Genomic DNA, 20653 nt, shown 5'->3' on the forward strand with positions numbered 1-20653 from the left:
ATGACTAGGTGATGCCTCCCTGGAGACGTTCCCACAAGTAACAAGCCCAAGGAGGGATAACCTGCTTTCAGAAGATGGGAAGAGCCCGTGAGCATAACCGAGAAAGCATGGCTCGAGATGGTAGACACAGTGAGCAGTCACAGGATAACTGCAAGAACCTGGAATCGAGTGCACATAGAGAATTAATGATGTGCGGTGGTTTGGAAAGGTAGATTTGCAAACTAGTAGACTGACATGAATGAGAAAGCACTTATGAGATCTAATTGTAGACCACAGAGCAATACCAGATGCCAGTGTCACAGAATCCCTACAGTGCAGAAAGAGGCCACTTGGCTCATCCAGTCTGCACTAACTCTCTGAACAGCATCCAACTCAGACCCAGCTCCCCATAACCCCACATTTACTATGGCTAACCCACATAGTCTGCACACCCCTGGACACTATGGGGCAATTTACCTTGGCCAATCCACTTAACCTGCACATCTTTGGACTGTGAGAGGAAACTGGAACACCCAGATGAAACCCACACAGACATGGAGAGAACATGCAAACTCCACAGTCACGCAAGGTTGGAATTGAACCTGGTCCCTGATGCTGTGAGGCAGTAGTACTAACCACTGAGCAATCATGGCAACCTCAATGTCACCATTGAGAACCTTGGTTCATGAACATCTGTGGTCAATGACGGGTGAATACTGTTCTGAATTGATTGAATCACCATATTACTATTCCTTCTCAGTGGTATGGTGGGCTGTGCACTTACAAGGCACCAGAATGACCGGCATAGATAGGAGTGACACAATATAAATGTGCATGCGGGAGAAATGTGCTCATGATTCCGGGGAAAGTCAGGCAATAGGACGGCGACTGCCTTTCGTTACTGGGTGATACCAATGGAGAAGGGGGAGACCATAATACTCCTTGATGCCAATCTCACAAATATTCAGGCATAATGTCTGTAAGATCAACAACGCAGAAGGACATCTCGCCTGTCAAGGCAGCAGGGTAACAGTCCTTCTACATGACAGCATATACCGGCTCATTTATATCTCCCAGTTTGGGTCCCATTTCCACCGTTATATCTATAGGTTGCAAGTATATCTGGCACAGATTTGAGAACTGCCTGCAGTTCTGGGTCATCAGATGTGGTTGGCTTGTAATCCATTCCAAAGTCTCATAGAATTTGGGCACACCCTTCCTTGGTTCAGGGCAGAGGCAATGAATGATGGTGCCAGAGAAGGTGTACTCGACAGACTTAATTGCCAATGGTCTTTGTATTCTACAGTGTCCACTATCACCAACATCAGATTGAAGGAGGGCAATCACCTCTTACTGGGAGGCCTGCTGGAGTCACTGGGGACCTTCAGTTATTTGCCCTAGTTCCTGAAACACGCTAGCAATTTGACGAGTTCCATTACTGATCTGCATCACCTCTAGTCTCCAATATCTCTAGCTTTTGCTCAACAGGATCCATCTCTACAGGAAAGGGAGTAAATGTGGGGCTGATTACTATTGTCAGTTTTAACATTGAAGTTTTTGTAGCATCATGGGCATTGAGGCTTAGATGGCTACAATTCACACAGCATGCTGGGGTATCACTTCTTGGAATGAGACTTTAGATGGTCTTGAACTGTGGCCAGCAGGAGTTCAGTGAGCATTGTCACCAATCTGCTTCCAGGCCAAATGGGAGCATGTGTCTAACCTTCCCAATGGATTATGTTGGTGTTGTACATGCCGAGAGTGATATTCACTAATGGCTGTTTAAAAATAGATTTTTGAAACGGAGTGAATTAAAATAGTAACCTTTATCATCTCTCATGTTGGCACAAGTCATGGAGTTTGACTGTGAACACGTTTGGCCTTTTGCTAGGATCCTACTTGGTGTTAACTAGGACTTGGTTACTGTCAGAGTTCCCATCCCCCAGTAACATTTTTTCAATATTTGTTTGTGGGTGTCAATGGCAACATCCCTAAATGGTCAAAGGGCAGTTAAGAGACCCTTGCTATGGGTCTGGAGTCACGTGTAGGTCAGACCAGGCAAGGATGGTAGATTTCCTTCCCTAAAGGACATTACTGAACCAGACAGGTTTTAATTTTAAAACAATAATTGACAGTGGTTATATAGTCACCATTAGAATAGCTTTTTTTCTGAAATCAAATTTCAGCAACTGCCACAACAGGATTTGAACTTTTGTCCACATGACATTAGTCTGGGATCCTGGATTACTTGAGTAGTTACATTATCACTATGCCATCGCTAACCAGCACCCCCCTTACAAACCAGCCTGCAACTTCCCCAGCATGCATTTGTTCGGAGTGTCCTAATCTAAATCTCCTTTTAGCTCTGGGGGAGCACATGGCCACAACAATCTGCTTAAGATCACCCCTGGCCAGTTTCAGTCGGTGACCGTAAATGTCTACCACTTTGGAGAAACAGATCAGTACTCATACCCACTGTCATTCTCAGCCACTCCTCTCAAGGCTTGACCTCACTAGGGGCTAAGGAACCTATGTGTGGTTGTAGTGGGCTGACGCCATCTCTTTATACGTTTGATCTTGCGCTTAGGCTGTCCTGCTGTTTGGGCCAAGTGAATTCATACAGCAGCGTTTTCTGTCTAGCTTGTGCAAAAAAGGTAGACCAGGGAGTGTGAGGTCCTCAACTTGGCCCAACAGTGTCTGGAGTTGACCATTCTTCTTTTGGGGACAGCAGTCACCATTGCCCTCCTATCAGATTATTGTTTGATCTATTTAACTTAAAGGTCAGCTCTGGCTCAACTGGTACCCTATTGTTATTAAACGTAATCTGACTGAGACCATAGTACCTGCTTTTATTTAACTGGTTGTGCTAATTTTCCAGATAAACACTTTTAGATTCTCTGATGACATCCTTTTCTATAAATATACATCCAATGACTAATTCCTGCACCTATTATAAAGACCAGGACGAGAACTAAAACCGAAACAAGAACCGAAGATGGAAGGCTTGGAACTGAAAATGAGATTTTGCTACAAAAACACCATCTCCTAAATCCTTAATTTTCAAGGGCATCACCAAATTCTACTGACCAATACTGATGTAACTATGTTAGAAGAGTTCAACTCATGAGCATCAGTAACCCACTCAATCCTGTTGTTAATGGTGATTACCTCCAAACTGTCAAAACATCAGAACCCAATATACCGTTCATTCCCTAGTTTTCTTTTACGCCTTTGCTAAAGAGAATACAATGATCTTGCAACCAGACTTAAATAGTTCATTGAATTGCAGACTGAACCAACACAGGTCATTCAGTTTCTGCTCCAATAATCTGGTAATTTGCTTCATTCCTGTAACTGGAAACTTGCCCTGTGCACATTGACTGCTGTGACTGAGCCCCAACATGATTCATTACATGTAGAATACTTTGGACCACCCTAGATTATAGCTGAAAGGTGCTATATAAATGCAAATATATGCACTTTTTGGTTCTTGGCTTCCCTCTCACCCTAAGTTTGTCCACTCGTTTTACAACGTTCACTGATTTTTTGGGGGGAAAAGAGAAACTTATCAAAACCCATCTCTGTGGTTCGAGGCTTAAGTGAACCGCCCTGTTTGCTGTTGGAGTTCCCGAGTTCTATCAGTGCCAGATGCTTCTTTGCAGAGGGGGGTGAAAGAGGTTTAAACGGCGTTATATCAATGCAAACAGTTGTTGTCGTTAATCTGTTCCCCAATGTGGTATCAGGATGTGTTTCTCCCTGTAGCGTTGTGGCAGTAAAGGGCTGAGTCCTGCTGCTTAGGTTTCTGCTCCCTCCCCTCCTCTCTGCCGTATTCCCCATGTCATTTCCCCGGCCCGGGACACAGGAAGCAGCGGCATACTTTAGTGGAAGCTCCGAGCAAGAGGCTGCACCTCCAGTCCGGGTGAGTTTTGGTATTATTCCCGAGGAAGTCCCTCTCTCTGCTGGAGGTGGCCGTGCCTTGCATTTGAATTTTCATTCGATTCTGATTTAAAGGGGCGAGAGCCGGTTATATCATGAGCTGTCAACCCAAGGGTGCCTATTTTTTTTCTGTTAAAAATCACATAACACCAGGATATAGTCTGACAGGTGTTGTGGGTTTTTTTTTCCAACTTTGTACACCCCAGTCCAACACCGGCACCTCCAAATCCATTCTTTTTATGAATATTCTTGACCCTCCTCTCTCTCTCTCTCTCTCTGTTCCAAGCCCAGCTGCAGCTCAGGCGGCTACTGTACTTGGTTCCCCCCTAATACAACCAGACCCAGAATATTGGCAGGTCAGTGGGACGTTGTGATGCAGACTGCTCTTGCATGGACAGATTTGTGTCCTCCTGAGAATTTGGCTTGTACTCAGCCAAACGTACACGTCCCAAGGGAGTCTCCCTGGAAAGACATGACATGGAGATGCCGGTGTTGGACTGGGGTGTACAAAGTTTTTTAAAAAAAAAATCTCACAGCTCCAGGTTATAGTCCAACAGGTTTAATTGGAAGCACTAGCTTTCGGAGCGACGCTCCTTCACCAGGGGGTTGTGGAGTAAATGTTACAGATTGGGGACGGCATTTAGGGGGGTTAGGGATTGGGTTTGGGGCTTAAATATTACATACAGCTGGAGGGGAAAAGTATCAACTTGTATTCAATTGGCACCACCGGACGCTCCAAAGCACTTTGCATTTCAAAATGAACGTCTCGGGGCGTGCAATCAGTGTTGTGAAGGGAAAGAGTCAGCAAGCTGGGGTTAAATCTTCGAAAATCCTTTAGCTGCAGTTCATTGCCTGTAATGTGATTATGGTAGCCAGAATTCAACATTCCTATTGCTGTTTGATCATGAGAGGGTACCACCCTGTTTTATTAACTAATACTTCCTGTTGGGGCTGGGATTCTGGGGAAGTGGCGTATGAGCAGCTCTAACCCAGCGCATTTCGTTTCGTTCCTGTTAGGGTGACACTACTGGGTGGTATATGGTAAACTTTCCGCTCTGTGCTGCTACTAGATCATGTGCAACTGATCATATGATGTGGTGCACGTCATTTACTCATGTGACATTCACCCACTGTTTGTAAGCATTGCTACCCATGCAAGTTTGGGATTTTGTGGTGCAGTGTCTCTATCTCCGAGCCAGGAGGCCAGGGTTCAAATCCCACCTGCTCTGGAGGTGTGTCGTTACATCTGCCAATAACTCAGAATCACCAAGTGCAATTTTTTTAAAATTTCATAGAATCAAAAGCTATCAATGGTATCAAATAGCAATGTCACTGACTAAAGGAATAGAGATTTAAAAATAAGTAATATTTAAATAAAAAATTGTGACGTTTCTCCTATTCATACATTGCATTCTCTGTAAATGTGTTTTTATTCAAAACCCTGTAACCTAACTGCACAAGTCCCATTTAGTTTACGCCAACCCACATTGCTCCAATCTGGCAACATCTCAGTGTTAAAGTTCGTATCCTTGTTTTTGAATAAACTCCCTCTCTATCCCTGAACCTGCTCAAGCTGTAGAAATCAATTTCATGCATGGATCGATGTTATTCAGCTCCTAAACCTAAAGCATTCCAAATTAAAACTTTCCCTGGCTTTCTTCAAGCTTACCCATTTGACTAAGTTTTGGCTACCTGTGGTAACAAACAATTGCTTATGAGGGAGCAGGAAAGATAACGTTTCAGGTCGGGAGGGGGACAGGAGCTCAGAAATAAATAGGTGGATGGGGCTGGGGGAGAGGTAGGGGGGATGGTGAGAGGTTGATGCAGGTAGGGGGTTATTGTGATTGGTCAGTGGGAAGGGTGGAGCAGATAAGTGAGAAGGGGGATGGATGGGTAAGATAGGTCAAGAAGGTGAGGAGGAGAGGGAGGGTTGGACATGGGATGAGGTTGGGGGTGAGGAGACTTTGAAGCTGGTGAACTCTATGTTGAGGCCATTGGACTGTAAGCTCCTGAGGTGAAATATAAGGTGTTGTTCCTCCAGTTTGCATGTGGCCTCACTTTGGCTGAGGAGTAGGCCCAGGATGGACATGTTGCCAGGGGAGTGGGAGTGGAAGTTGAAATGGCTGGCAACCAGATGGTGGTTTTGATTGGAGCGTACAGAACATAGATGCTCAGCGAACCAATCTCCAAGCCTGCGTTTGGCCTCTCTGATGAAGAGGAGACCACATTGGATGCAATAGACCAGGTTAGAAGTGCAGGTGAATCTCTGCTGGATTTGAAATGAGCATCTGGGGCCTTGGAAAGAAGACGTAGGGGCAGGTGTTGTACTTTGTGCAGTTCCAGGGAAAGGTGCTGGGTGTGGAACTGATAAGGGAGTCTTGGAGTGAACAGTCCCTATGGAAAGCAGATGGGGTGAGGAAGGAAATCTGTTTGGTGGTGGGGTCTGACTACAGTGGGCGGCACGGTGTCACAGTGGTTAAGCACTGCTGTCTCACAGCGCCAGAGACCTGGGTGCAATTCCCGCCTCAGGCAACTGTGTGTGGAGTTTGCACATTCTCCCCGTGTCTGCGTGGCTTTCCTCCGGGTGCTCCAGTTTCCTCCCACAGTCCAAAGATGTGCAGGTTAGGTGAATTGGCCATGCTAAATTGCCTGTAGTGTTAGGTGAAGGGGTAAATGTATGGGTGGGTTGCTCTTCGGAGGGTCAGTGTGGACTTGTTGGGCTGAAGGGCCTGTTTTCACACTGTAAGTAATCTAATCTAATCTAAAGGTGGCGAAAATGCCAGAGGATGATGCATTTGGATTTGGAGGTTGGTGTGGTGGTATGTGAGGACCAGGAGTACTCTATCCTTATTGTGGGGGGAGGGGGTTTGAAGGCAAAAGTGTGGGAAATAGAGGAGATGCTGTTGAGGGCATTATTAATCACAGGGGAAGGGAAATTCCAGTCTATTGTGTCTGCCATACTGTGTTTAAATTCTTATATTCATTAAAAGAACTGAGATTTGGTTTGAACTGAGATTACAAACAATGCTTTTCACTTACTGAAATAATTAATAGTGGAACAACAAATTTACTATGAACTAATGATATACATTACTACTCCATCCTATAGTTGATTGATTGTATACCACCCCAGTAGAACTTGGCTGGGTTCCACGTGATGATGCCTTTTCTTTTGATGATCTTGGAGGTGTCTTCTCTTTTGGTGGTTATTCTCGAGTTACTGGCCTGAGTGGGGTTTTGTGGTGATTTTTAACCTTCTGAGCCTTTGTGCCCATTTGGGAGGGTCTTGAGGATACCAATGGATTGATCAGGTTCGATTACCCTGATCAATCAGACCTAACCAGATGTTGGCACATTGATTGGAGGGTCGCCCTTAGGTGCCTCTGTGTCGAGCAAATGATTCAATGGTTCCAATTGTCCTGAGGGCAACATTCCATTGTCCAATTCAAGTCCACCTTGAGGTGTATATTGCAGGGTCTGCAGCTGTCAGGTTTGTTTGCAAACCATCTGTGGGCAGTTGCAGCCTTTCTGGATTCTGCAGCATGTGGATTAGCACAGTCATTTTAGTCAAGGCTGGGTTTTATTTCCCAGCATTCTTTAATTTTTGGCCACTTTATCAAAGTTCATCATAAACCAATTATTTTGGGCAGCCTATCTGGCCACATGTCCTTGAAGGAGGAGGACATCTGGGATGTCCTGGAGTGGAATTGCTCATCCTGGGAGCAGAGGCGGAGGAATTGAGAGTACGGGATCTCATTTTTGCAGGAGGATGTGTGAGAGGAGGTGTAGTCTGGCAAACTGTGGGAGTTGGTAAGTTTGAAACGGATGTCTGTGTTAAGTTGGTTACCTGAGATGAAGACGGCGAGGTCCAGGAAAGGGAGGGAGGTGTCAGAGATGGTCCATGTGAATTTGGGGTCAGGATTGAAGGTGTGGGTGAAGTTAATGAACTGTTCGAGCTCCTCTTGGGAGCACAAGGCAGCACAGCCATCAACATAGCAGAGGAAGAGGTAGGGGATGTTGCTGGTGTAGCTGTGGGAGAGAGACTGTGCCATGTATCCTGCAAAGAGGCAGGCATAGCTCAGACCCATGCGGGTGCATCCCAGCTACCTTACCCCACCCCTCTCCCTCTGTTTATTCCTGAGATCCCTTCCCACTCCCCAGTTCTGATGAAGGATCCTGACCTGAAATGACGACTTCCCTGCTCCTCAGATGCTGACCTGCTGTGCTTTTCCAGCTCCACATCTTATTAACTCTGACTTACACGTCTGCAGTCCTTACTATCACCAACTGCTTTTGTAGCTTGTTATGACGTTTTGATTCAAAATGCACCTGAGAAGCAATTGGGATATTTTAATACTTTAAAATACTTTAAAGTATGATAATGTTAATGAGTAAAAGTTATATCACCAACATGATATCTGTGTCTCTTGATTAAATTTAAAATATAAGCCATAAGTATTAAGTTAGCCTAGAGCAATGTTTTGGAGAGGAATAAGACAGTGTTGTTGGGAGAGTTTACGTGTTACTGAGGATTACACCTGCAATAAATGCCATTGGTTGGGAATTCTATCAGATCGAATGGAAGGTTGGAGCGACAGTGAGAGGCAATGAGAAATTTACAAGAGCAAGGGGGTGTGATGGATGGCAATTATAGGAAGGGATAAAAGTCACAGGTACAGTCACATAGATGGGCTAACTCTCGGAAAGGTAAGAGAGGTAGGCAGGAAATGCGGGAGTCTTCTGTGGCTATCCCCATTTCAAACAAGTATGCTGTTTTGGAAAGTGCAGGGGGTGATGGATTCTCAGGAGAACAGCCAAGTTTCTGGTATTGAGGCTGGCTCTAATGCAATGAAGGATACGTTGGGTTCCAAGAGATTGATCGATTGATTTGTGTTAGGGGATTGTCTAGTCTAAGGCACAGACAGATGTTTCTGTGGCTAACAGCGAAAAATCAGAGTGGTGTGTTGCTTCCCTGGTGCCAAGATCAAGGATATCTCAGAGAGGGTGCAGAATGTTCTCAAGGGGGAGAGGGACCAGCAGGAGGTCACACATTGGAACTAATGACAGAGGAAGGGAAAAGGATGAGATTCTGAAGGGAGATTACAGAGAGTTAGGCAGGAATTTAAAAATGAGATCCTTGAGAGTAGTAATATCTGAATTACACCCAGTGTTAGAGCTAGTGAGGGAAGGAATAGGAAGATAGAGCAGATGAATGCATGGCTGAGGAGCTGGTGTATGAGAGAAGGATTCACATTTTTGGATCATTGGAATTTCTTTTGGAGTAGAAGTGACCTGTACGAGAAGGACGGATTGCACCTAAATTGGAAGGGGACTAATATACTGGTAGGGAGATTTGCTAGAGTTGCTCAGGAGGATATAAAGTAGTAAGGTGGGGGAATGGGACCCAGGGAGATAGTGAGGAAGAGATCAATCTGAGATTGGTACAGTTGAGAAAAGAAGCGAGGCAAACAGTCAGGGCAGGCAGGGACAAAGCAGAGAACAAGGTAGGACTGATAAATTACATTGCATTTATTTCAAAGCAAGAGGCCTAACAGGGAAGGCAGATGACCTCAGGGCATGGTTAGGCACATGGGACTGGGATATCATAGCAATTACAGAAACATGGCTCAGGGATGGACAGGACTGGCAGCTTAATGTTCCAGGATACAAATGCTACAGGAAGGACAGAAAGGGAGGCAAGAGAGGAGGGGGAGTGGTGTTTTTGATAGTATTACAGCGGTGCTGAGGGAGGATATTCCTGGAAATACATCCAGGGATGTTATTTGGGTGGAACTGAGAAATAAGAAAGGGATGATCACCTTATTAGGATTATATTATAGACCCCCTTAATAATCAGAGGGAAATTGAGAAACAAACTTGTAAGGAGATCTCAGTTATTGGTAAGAATAACAGGGTGGTTATGATAGGGGATTTTAACTCCTCAAATGTCGACTGGGACTGCCATAGTGTTAAAGGTGGGGGAGCACTTTAGGACCAGTGACCATAATTCTTAGTTTTAAAAGAGTGATGGGAAAAGATAGACCAGATCTAAAAGTTGAAGTTCTAAATTGGAGAAAGGCCTATGTTGAATATATTAGGCAAGAACTTAGAAAAGCTGATTGGGCAGCTTTTTGCAGGTAAAGGGACGGCTGGAAAATGGGAAGCCTTCAGAAATGGGATAATGAGAATCCAGAGACAGTATATTCCTGTTAGGATGAAAGGTAAGGCTGGTAGGTATAGAGAATGCTGGATGATTAAAGAAATTGAGGGTTTGCTTAAGAAAAAGAAGGAAGCAAATATAAGCTATGGATAGGACAGATCAAGTGAATCCTTAGCGTATAAAGGCAGTATGAGTGTACTTGAGAGGGAAATCAGGAGGGCAAAAAGGGAACATGAGATAACTTTGGCAAATAGAATTAAGGAGAATCCAAAGGGTTTTTACAAATACATTAAGGACAAAAGGGTAACTAGGGAGGAAATAGGGCCCCTCAAGGATCAGGAGAATCGACATTTCAGGGAAGAGCCCTTCTTCAGGAATCCTGCCTTGGATGCTGCCAGACCTGCTGCGCTTTTCCAGCAACACATTTTCAGCGCTGATCTCCAGCATCTGCAGTCCTCACTTTCTCCCTCAAAGATCAGCAAGGCGGCCTTTGTGTGGAGCCACAGAAAATGGGGGAGATACTAAATGAGTATTCTGCATCAGTATTTACTGTGGAAAAGGATATGGAAGGATATAGAATGTAGGGAAATAGATGGTGACATCTTGAAAAATGTCCATATTACAGAGGAGGAAGTGCTGGATGTCTTGAAATGCATAAAAACTGATAAATCCCCAGGTGTACCTGAGAACTCTGTGGTAAGCTAGAGAAGTGATGGCTGGGCCTCTTGCTGAGATATTTGTATCATCGATAGTCACAGGTGAGAAGCTGGAAGACTGGAGATTGGCTAAGGTGGTGCCACTGTTTAAGAAAGTTGGTAAGGACAAGCCAGGGAGCTATAGACCAGTGAGCCTGACGTCGATGGTAGGCAAGTTGTTGGAGGGAATCCTGAGGGACAGGATGTACATGTATTTGGAAAGACAAGGACTGATTAGGGATAGTCAACTTGGCTTTGTGTTTGGGAAACCATGTCTCACAAATTGATTGAGTTTTTTTGAAGAAGTAACAAAGAGGATTGAGGGTAGAACAGTAGATGTGATCTATGTGGACCTCAGTAAGGTGTTCGAGAAGGTTCCCCGTGGGAGACGAGTTAGCAAGGTTAGATCTCACGGAATACAGGGAGAACTAGCCATTTGGATACAGAACTGGCTGAATTGTAGAAGACAGAGGGTGGTAGTGGAGGGTGTTTTTCAGACTGGAGGCCTGTGACCAGTGGAGTGCCACAAGGATTGGTGCTGGGTCCTCTACTTTTTGTCATTTACATAGCTGATTTGGATGTGAGCAAAAGAGGTACAGTTAGTAAGTTTGCAGCTGACATCAAAATTGGATGTGTAGTGAGCAGCGAAGAAGGCTACCTCTGATTTTAACGGGATCTTGATCAAATGGGCCAATGGGCTGAGAAGTGGCAGATGGAGTTTAATTCAGATAAATGTGAGGTGCTGCATTTTGGGAAAGCAAATCTTAGCAGGACTTATACACTTAATGGTAAGGTCCTAGGGAGTGTTGCTGAACAAAGAGACCTTGGAGTGCAGGTTCATAGCTCCTTGAAAATGGAGTCGCAGGTAAATAGGATAGTGAAAAAGGCGTTTGGTATGGTTTCCTTTATTGGTCAGAGTATTGAGTACAGGAGTTGGGAGGTCATGTTGTGGTAGTACAGGATATTGATAGCCCACTTTTGAAATATTGCGTGCAGTTCTGATCTCCCTCCTTTCAGAATGATGTTGTGAAACTTGAAAGAGTTCAGAAAAGATTTAAAAGGATGTTGCCAGAGTTGGAGGATTTGAGCTATAGGAAGAGGTTTGAATAGGCTAGGACTTTTTTTTTCCCCTGGAACGTCGGAGGCTGAGGGGTCACCTTATAGAGGTTTGTAATATCATGAGGGGCATGGATAGGATAAATAGACAAGGTCTTTTCCCTGGGGTCGGGGAGTCCAGAACCAGAAGGCATAAGTTTAGGGTGAGTGGGGAAAGATATAAAAGGGACCTAAGGGGCAACTTTTTCAAACAGAGGTGTGTGTGTGTGTGTGTGTGTGTGTTGGGGGGGGGGGGGGAAATGGGCTGCCAGAGGAAGTGGTGGAGGCTGGTACAATTGCAACATTTAAAAGGCATTTGGACGGGTATGGGCTGGGTGCTGGCAGATGGGACTAGATTGGGTTGGGATACCTGGGTGGCATGGACAAGTTGGACTGAAGAGTCTGTTTCCATGCTGTACATCTCTATGACTACATTATTTAAAACAATTTTTTTCTTCTATTTACCTTTTAATCCTTATTTATGTCAACTATTCTGGTCATGGCTTTGAATTAAAATCCTGGCTCAGTTGGCAGCAATCTCATTCTGAGCCACAGGCTTCCAATGTGAAAATCCATTCCAGGTTTTGAACAAAATCAAGACTGATATACCTCTGCAATACTGTTGGAGATGAGACATGAAACCAAGGCCTCCCTTTGCTTCTGGAGAGGATGTAAATGATCCCATGACACTGTTTTGAGAAAGACAAGGGGAGCTATCCCCAGAATCCTGTCTAATGTTTCTCCCTCAATCAGTTTTACACGAACAGAATGCCTGGTCATTATTACATTGCTTTGTGGCTATTTGTTGTGCCCTAACTGGTGGTTGCATTTCTTACATTATATCTGTGACTACATAAAGGAAGGTGGTAGTCATCTTGCTGCAATAGTAATCTGGGGATCTAGGCTAATGCTCTTGGCATATGGGCTTGTATTCACCATGGTAGATGGAGAAATTACAAAAGGACTAGTGGCATAGCGGTAGTGACCTTCTCTCTCAGCTTCTTTAAATGTATAAAAAGGAAGAGAGAAGCCCAAGTGAACATCTGTCCCTTCGTGAATGAGGCTGAGGAAATAATAATAGGCAGTTGAACAAATATTTGCTTTAGTCTTCACATTGGAAGCATTCCAAAATTGTTAAATATTCAAGGGGCAAAAGGAGGATAGAAAATGATACATTGACTGTCACTGGAGATAAAGTACTAGGGCAACTAATGGAGCCACAAACTAATACTTCTGCTGGACCTTATGTGATGTATTTCAGGATATTAAAGGAAGCAGCTACAGAAATAGTGGATGCACTGGTAGTAATCTCCCAGGAATCTGTAGATTCTAGAAAATTGTCAACGTAACACCTTTTATTTAAGAAGGGAAAGAGACAAAGAACAGTTAAATGAACCGGCCGATAGCTAACATCCATTGTGGGGAAAAGGTAGGAAAGAAGTGGAGGTTGAGGATTTTTAGATCAGCCATGATCTCATTAAATGGCAGAGCCATAGCCAGCAGGGCAGCGGTAGACGTCCGGTACGTGGCCACCGCCATCCGACGCCTTAAAACGGCGGTGCTCGGACCCGACGTAGTGTACCAGTTGGAGGACGCTCAGGTGTGCGGTGGGATCCCGTCTGCGCTCACCCCAGCCCGGCCGGAATTTCACATTGGCCCCAAGGTCCCGTACTTCCTGCGGGAGCCTGTGCCCCACAACCTGAGCCGCTTCCGAAATTTTAATTTTGTTTCATTTAGGGATGTGAAAAGGAAGGCCCTGTATAGACTGCTGCTGCACACCGTCCACCTCTTCTCCCTCATCCACCGTCCGGACACGCCTTGGCGTGCCCATTTGCCACCGGGCGGTGGGGATCCCCAGTGGAGGGCTCTCTACTCGGGAGTCCTCCCCCTTTCTCTCAGGGATCTGGGGTGGAGGGTGCTGCACGCAGCAGTCTCCTGCAACCGCAGATTGCGGTGGTTCACGGACTCCCAGCCCAACTGCTTGTTCTGTGGCGCAGTGGAGTCCGTGGACCACGTGTATATTGGGTGTGGGCGTTTGCACTCCCTTTTTGATTTTCTGAAAAACCTTCTCCTCTGTTTTTGGCTGCACTTCAGTCCCACGCTCCTGATCTTTGGGCACCCGGTACGGAGGAAGGAGGGCAGGTCTGAAGACCTCCTTGTGGGTCTGCTCCTGGGCCTGGCCAAACTGGCCATCAACAGGTCGAGGCAGCGGGCCGTGGAGGGGGTCGTTAGGGCCGACTGCCTGCCCCTCTTCCGCGGTTACGTTAGGGCCCGGGTGTCCTTGGAGAAGGAGCACACGGTGTCCACCAACACCCTGGAGTTGTTCAGGGAGAGGTGGGCGCCGCAGGGAGTGGAGTGCATCATTTCTCCCTCCAGTTCTATTTTGATTTAGTCCCTACCCTCCCCTTCACTGTTTTTGATCACACAGCACTGCCCTTTGATGTGAAGGGCAGTGTTTGTCACTGGCCACCCGGGTGTTTTCCTATCTTCCTGGTGGTGGAATTTGAATAAAGATTCGTGCACTTTGTGTCTTTCACTGTGTCCCACACCTGCACACACACACCATGGGTGCTGGGGAAAAAAAACAATAAGCACTACCGCACTTAGGTGGTAGTGTGGGGGTTAAAATAAAAAATTTAAAAAAAATTAAATGGCAGAGCAGATTTGATGGACTGAATGGCCTACTTCTGCTCCAACATGTTGTGGTCTCTGGACTAGAAAGCTCCAGTTCAATTCCCACCTGCTGTAGAGGCGTGTCATAACATATCGGATAAGGTTGCTTTAAAATGCTTATCCAAGACCGCAGAAGTACTTAATTGGAAGTAAAGTACTTTGGGGCGTAGAATAAAATCCCTACAAAGTGTGGAAGCAAGTCATTCAGCCCATCGAGTCGACATCAACCCTCTGAAGAGCAGCCCATACAGATCCACTTCCCTAATGAAAATTTCCCCGTAGCTAATCCACCTAGTCTGCACGTCCCTGGACACTACGGGCAATTTAGCATGGCCAATCCACCTAACCTGCACATCTTTGGACTGTGGGAGGAAACCGGAGCACCCGGAGGAAACCCACACAGACACAGGGAGAATGTGCAAACTCCACACAGGCAGTTGTCCGAGTCTGGAATCAAACCCAGGTCCCTGATGCTTTCAGGCAGCACTGCTAACCACTGAGCTAATGTGCAACCCCATCTGGTGGTCATGAAAGGCACTGTGTAAATTCCAACACGACCTTTCCTAATTCCAAACTCTTCAAAAAGCAAAATACAAACTAAATTACGTTTCCCTTGAAGTTTATTTTTCTTACAATGTATTTCTCAAGAGTGTTAAGATTTATTGAGTCTTTTAATAAAAATTAGGGCTTCAATTTTATGTTCCTGTCAGTTCTCACTTAAATGCATTATATAAATTTCTAGATTAGTCTTAGTTTTCTCCTGCACGCTTTGAAATCTGCAGCAGCTCCTTCCACCATTAACATGGCTTTATTAGAAATGCAAGCAACTGCGTCCTTGGTGCCATACAATTAGCAGGGTCCATAGACCAAGACAGCCAGGGTACTGCATGGTATGAACTGAAAGCATAAGAAACATTTCTCCAACCTTTTTTTTTAAATCACACTATAGCCAAACAGCGGTAGTGCTTATTTTCCCCAGAACCCCGTCTGTTGTGTGTGCGCAGGTATAGGACACAGTGAAGAACAGCGAGTGCAGAAATCTTTATTTATACTCCTCCACGGGAAAAAAGAAAGACCCGACTGGCCAGTGACAAGCAGAGCCCTTCTCAACAAAGCACAATGCCTAAGTGATCAAAAAGGTGATAGGGAGGGCAGGGATTAAATCAAAACTGAATCGAAAGGGGAAATAAAACACGCCACACCCTGCGGTGCCCACCTCTCGGTGCATTCCTCCATTGGTTTGTTAGCAGCTAGTGTGAAGGAGACCAATTCCATATTCTGGAGGAATGGCAATTTTTTAAGTCTCGCATTGGTTAAACTCAGCCTTTTTTTAAAATAAGCACGTTTTGATCAACTGATTATGAATGAAACACTTGAGGGAACCTGCTATAGATTCAATATATGCAAGAGGAATAACTATGTTGTTAGCATGGGCCGTGATGGGCAAACATTTATATGTTTACTTATTAAAAAAAACTGAGACTATTTGGTTACCAAAACAGCAGCTTTTAAATCTTGTTTAAATACTTGTCAGTATTTTCTTAGAGCTGTAAATGCCACAGAATCGTGCCTGCACATCGCATTCGATGTACCACGAATGGTGCTTGGTACTACAGTTAAAACCTGGCTATGCAAAGTCCCCATAGACTAGACAGAGCTATGAATATTAAGTGTTAGGAGTAAAAGAAAAGGGCATTAGTAGTTTTGTACAAAGGATTGACTTACTGAGATTGTCTCTTATTCCAAAAATGGCTTGTATTAGAGGTTTAGAACCATGTTATCTTGTTTGTCCAGCTGTGCAGTGCTGATGGTGCCAAGGTTACAATCCAACCTTTTTGAGGATTTTGAGAATCTGATATTACAACTTTTAACTGCTAAATGAAATCCATGAAACTTCTGTGGTTTTAGTTAGTTAGCTCCAGTACAATTGATTTTACAACTTTGAAACCTTTGCTAAGCTCCCCTGTGTTTTTTTTAGTTACCACAAAAACACATTTGAAAACAAACTGTGCAAAATCTGTTTCCAGTGAATTTGTATCAATGCAAGAAACAGCCACTCTTCAGGATGAATAAAGAATTTGCCGTTGTTTGGGATGACTGATCTTGTTTCAGATGTCTTATGCAAATTTTTAGACTTTTCATTCATCCATGAATGAACATTGCTGCCTTGGCCTGTGTTTATTGCCTTTCTTGACTAGTCCTGCAGCAAGTGATGGTGAGTTGACTTCTTAAACTGCTGCACTCCCATGTGGTGTAGCTACATTCACTGTAATATTAGGGAGAAAGTTCCAGGATTTTGACCCAAAGATTGTGACAAGGCAGGATGGTGGAGAAATTGAATGTGGCAATGTCCCCATGTATTTCCTGCCCTTGTCGGCCCATGCCCCCCAACAATCCCCCCCGTCCTGGCACCTTCCCCTGCCACCGCAGGAATTACAAAACCTGCGCCCACACCTCCTCCCTCATCTCCATCCAAGGCCCTAAAGGAGCCTTCCACATCCATCAAAGTTTTACCTGCACATCCACCAATATCATTTATTGTATCCGTTGCTCCTGATGCGATCTCCTCTACACTGGGGAGACTGGACGCCTCCTAGCAGAGCGCTTTAGGGACATCTCTGGGACACCCACACCAATCAACCCCACCGTCCTGTTGCCCAACATTTCAACTCCCCCTCCCACTCTGCCAAGGACATGGAGGTCCTGGGCCTCCTTCACTGCCCTCCCTCACCACCAGGTGCCTGGAGGAAGAACGCCTCATCTTCCGCCTCGGAACACTTCAACCCCCAGGGTATCAATGTGGACTTCACCAGTTTCCTCATTTCCCCTTCCCCCACCTCACCTCACTTCCAGCTCAGCACTGTCCCCATGACTTGTCCTACCTGCCTATTTTCCTTTCCACCTATCCACTCCACCCTCCTCCCTGACCTATCGCCTTCATCCCCACCCGCACTCACCTATTGTACTCTATGCTACTTTCTCCCCACCTCTACCCTCCTCTCAGTTAACTCTCCACCGTTCAGGCACTCTGTCTGTATTCCTGATGAAAGGCTTTTGCCTGAAACGTCAATTTTCCTGCTCCTCTGATGCTGCCTGAATTGCTGTGCTTTTCCAGCACCACTCTATTCCAGGTCTAAAGTTAAAAATCGCACAACACCAGGTTATACTCCACCAGGTTTATTTGGAAGCACTAGCTTTCAGAGTGCCTTTCCTTCATCAGGTAACTAGTGGGGCAGGATTGTAAGACACAGAATTTATAGCAAAAGATCACAGGTCATGCATTTAAAACAGTATACATTCTAAAAGATGAAAGACTTAACAGCAATCAAGGTTTGTTCCAATCCATTTTAATTACATGACACTGTGATCTTTGACTATAAGTTTTGTATCTTATGATCCTGTCTCACTAGTTACCTGATGAAGGAGCAGCACTCTGAAAACTAGTGCTTCCAAATAAACCTGTTGGACTATAGCCTAGTGTTGTGTGATTTTTTAACTTTGTCCAACACCGGCTCCTCCATATCCTGTCTGCCTTGGTTATAGAGACTGTTTGGAAGTTATTGTCACAGAAGTCTCAATATGTTGTTTCCGTGCATCTTGTCGATGATACGTACTGCCTCAGTGATGAAGTGAGTGAATGCTGAAGGCGTTAGACAGGATGCCAGTCAGGAGGGCTGCTTTGTTCTGAATGGTGTCTAGCTTCTTAAGTATTTTTTTGCAAATTGACTCATCCAGGCAAATGGAGTGTATTTATGACACCCCTGACTTGTACTTTGTAGATGGTGGACAGGCTTTGAAAAGTCAGGAATCCAGAAATCCTAGCCTCTGACTTGCTCTTATAGCCACTTACATAGCTAGTCAAATTCAGTTTCTAGTCAGTGATAACCCTCAGGATGTTGAAAATGTGGAAATTCCACTGAATTATAAGGGACAATGGTTAGATTGACTGTGTTGGAAATGGTCATTGCCTGGCACATATGTGACATAAAACAGTCACACCACTCATCAGCCCAAGGCAAAATGTTGTCCAGATCTTGTTACATGTGGACAAGAACTGCTTCAGTGTCTGTGGAATTGCAAATAATGTTGGACATTGTGTAACCAGCAGTGAACATCCACACCTGTGAACCTATGAGGAACTCCTGCAGAGATGTCCTGGTGTTAAGATAATTGACTTCCATAACTAAAACCAGCTTCCTTTGTGACAGGTATGACTCTAAATGGAGGGGTTTGATTCCAGTTTTGCACTGTCTCCTTGGTGGAGCACTTGGTCAGATGCTCTTTGGACATTAAGGGCAGTCACCCTCCCTTTCTCTCTTTTTTGTTTATGCTTGAACCAAGGCTGTGATGAAGTTAGGAGGTGAATGACTCTGGCTGAACCCAAATTGTGTGTCAGTGAGCAGTTAAGTATCACTTGATAGTACTATTCATGACACCTTCCATCACTTTGATTGAGAATAGACTGATGGGGTGGTAATTGGTCATGTTGGATTTGTCCTGTTTTTATTGACTAGGCATTACTGAGCAATTTTCCACATTGTTGGATAATGCCAGTGCTGTATTTGTGCTGCAACAGCTTGGCGAGGGATGAGCTAGTTCTGGAGCACAAGTCTTCAGTTCTGTTGCTGGAATGTTGTCAGGCCCTGAGCCTTTGCTGTGTCTCATTACCTTAAGCTATTACTTGATATCACATGGAGAAGTCAAATAGGCTGAAGTCTGATATGTGTTGAGGAGACTGAGGTGAATTATCATTTGGCATTTCTGGCTCAAGATGCTTGCAAATGCTTCAGCATGTCTTTTGCAGTGTGCTGGGCTGCCCCATCATTGATGGCTAACTTTGTGAAGCCTTCTCTTCCAGTGAGTTGTTTGGTTGTGAATATGATACAGAAAGTTCCTTTTAAGACGCTTGGCCATGCAGCTTCTTGAAGGTTCCATTGGCAAGACAACACATTGAAACTGAAAGTCAAAGCCTCCATCATGCACAGATGTTGGATGTGTGTACTTTGGGAAAGATTATTACAGGGAACACAATTCTTGATTTGGAGATGACAGGACTGCAGAGCTTGGATCTGATCCGTTAGTTGTGGGATCTGTTATGCATCAGAGCTGAAAAATGTGTTGCTGGAAAAGCGCAGCAGGTCGGGCAGCATCCAAGGACCAGGAGAATTGACGTTTCCTGAAGAAGGGCTTATGCCCGAAACGTCGATTCTCCTGCTCCTTGGATGCTGCCTAACCTGTTGTGCTTTTCCAGCAACACATTTTTCAGCTCTGATCTCCAGCATCTGCAGTCCTCACTTTCCCTCTGTTATGGATCAGGCCAGATCACCTCAAAATAATATAGGAAGATAGCCTAGACTCTAACGTTTTCTTATTTTTAAAGGCAGGTGTGAAGTGGGTGTTTCAGCTTAAGCAAATATCCCTGCCAGTATATTCATCCCCTTCCAATTCAGGTGTAATCCATTCTTCTTGTACAGATCACTTCTACTCCAGAAAAGATTCCAATGATCTAAAAATGTGAACCCTTCTCCCCTGCACCAGCTCCTCAGCCATGCATACATCTGCTCTATCCTCCTATTCATACTCTCACTAGCTTGCAGCACCAGGAGTAATTCAGATATTACTACTCTCGAGGACCTCCTTTTTAAATTGCTACCTAACTTTCTGTATTCTCCCTTCAGAATCTCATCCTTTTCCCTTCCTATGTCATTAGTTCTAATCTGAAAAAAAGACCTCCTGCTGGTCCCTCTCACCTTTGAGAATATTTTGTACTCTGTCTGAGATATCCTTGATCCTAGTACAAGGGAGGCAACACACCATTCTGATTTCTCACTGCTGGGCGCAGAAACGTCTGTCTGTGCCTCTGACTAGACAGTCCCCTAACACAATCAATCACTTGGAACCTAATGTACCTCTCATATATTAAAGCTAGTCTCTGTACCAGAAATCTTGCTGTATGCGCTACATTCCCCTGAAAGTCCTTCATCCCCTACATTTTCCAAAACAACATACTTGTTTGAGTTGGAAATAGCCACAGGAGACTCCTGCAGTACCTGCCTCCCTCTCCAACCTTTCCTGGTGGTAACCCTTCTACCTGACTGTATCTGTGATTTATCTC

At 44.9% G+C, this 20653-nt stretch overlaps 1 protein-coding gene across 1 annotated transcript in view; it reads left to right on the forward strand.

The window, feature by feature from the left end:
• The first annotated feature begins 3674 nt into the window (after window positions 1–3674).
• The window catches only part of cpvl (carboxypeptidase vitellogenic like), a 106657-nt gene continuing 89678 nt past the window's right edge, over window positions 3675–20653 (forward strand). The window contains exon 1 of the mRNA XM_043689523.2: window positions 3675–3898. The gene's annotated coding sequence lies outside the window, so the exon portion shown is untranslated. The remainder of the gene's footprint in view (window positions 3899–20653) is intronic.

The sequence above is a fragment of the Chiloscyllium plagiosum genome, unplaced genomic scaffold (assembly GCF_037043375.1).
Source record: "Chiloscyllium plagiosum isolate Xiang-an unplaced genomic scaffold, Cpla_swu_hap1 HiC_scaffold_5, whole genome shotgun sequence".
Classification (NCBI taxonomy): Eukaryota; Metazoa; Chordata; class Chondrichthyes; order Orectolobiformes; family Hemiscylliidae; genus Chiloscyllium; species Chiloscyllium plagiosum.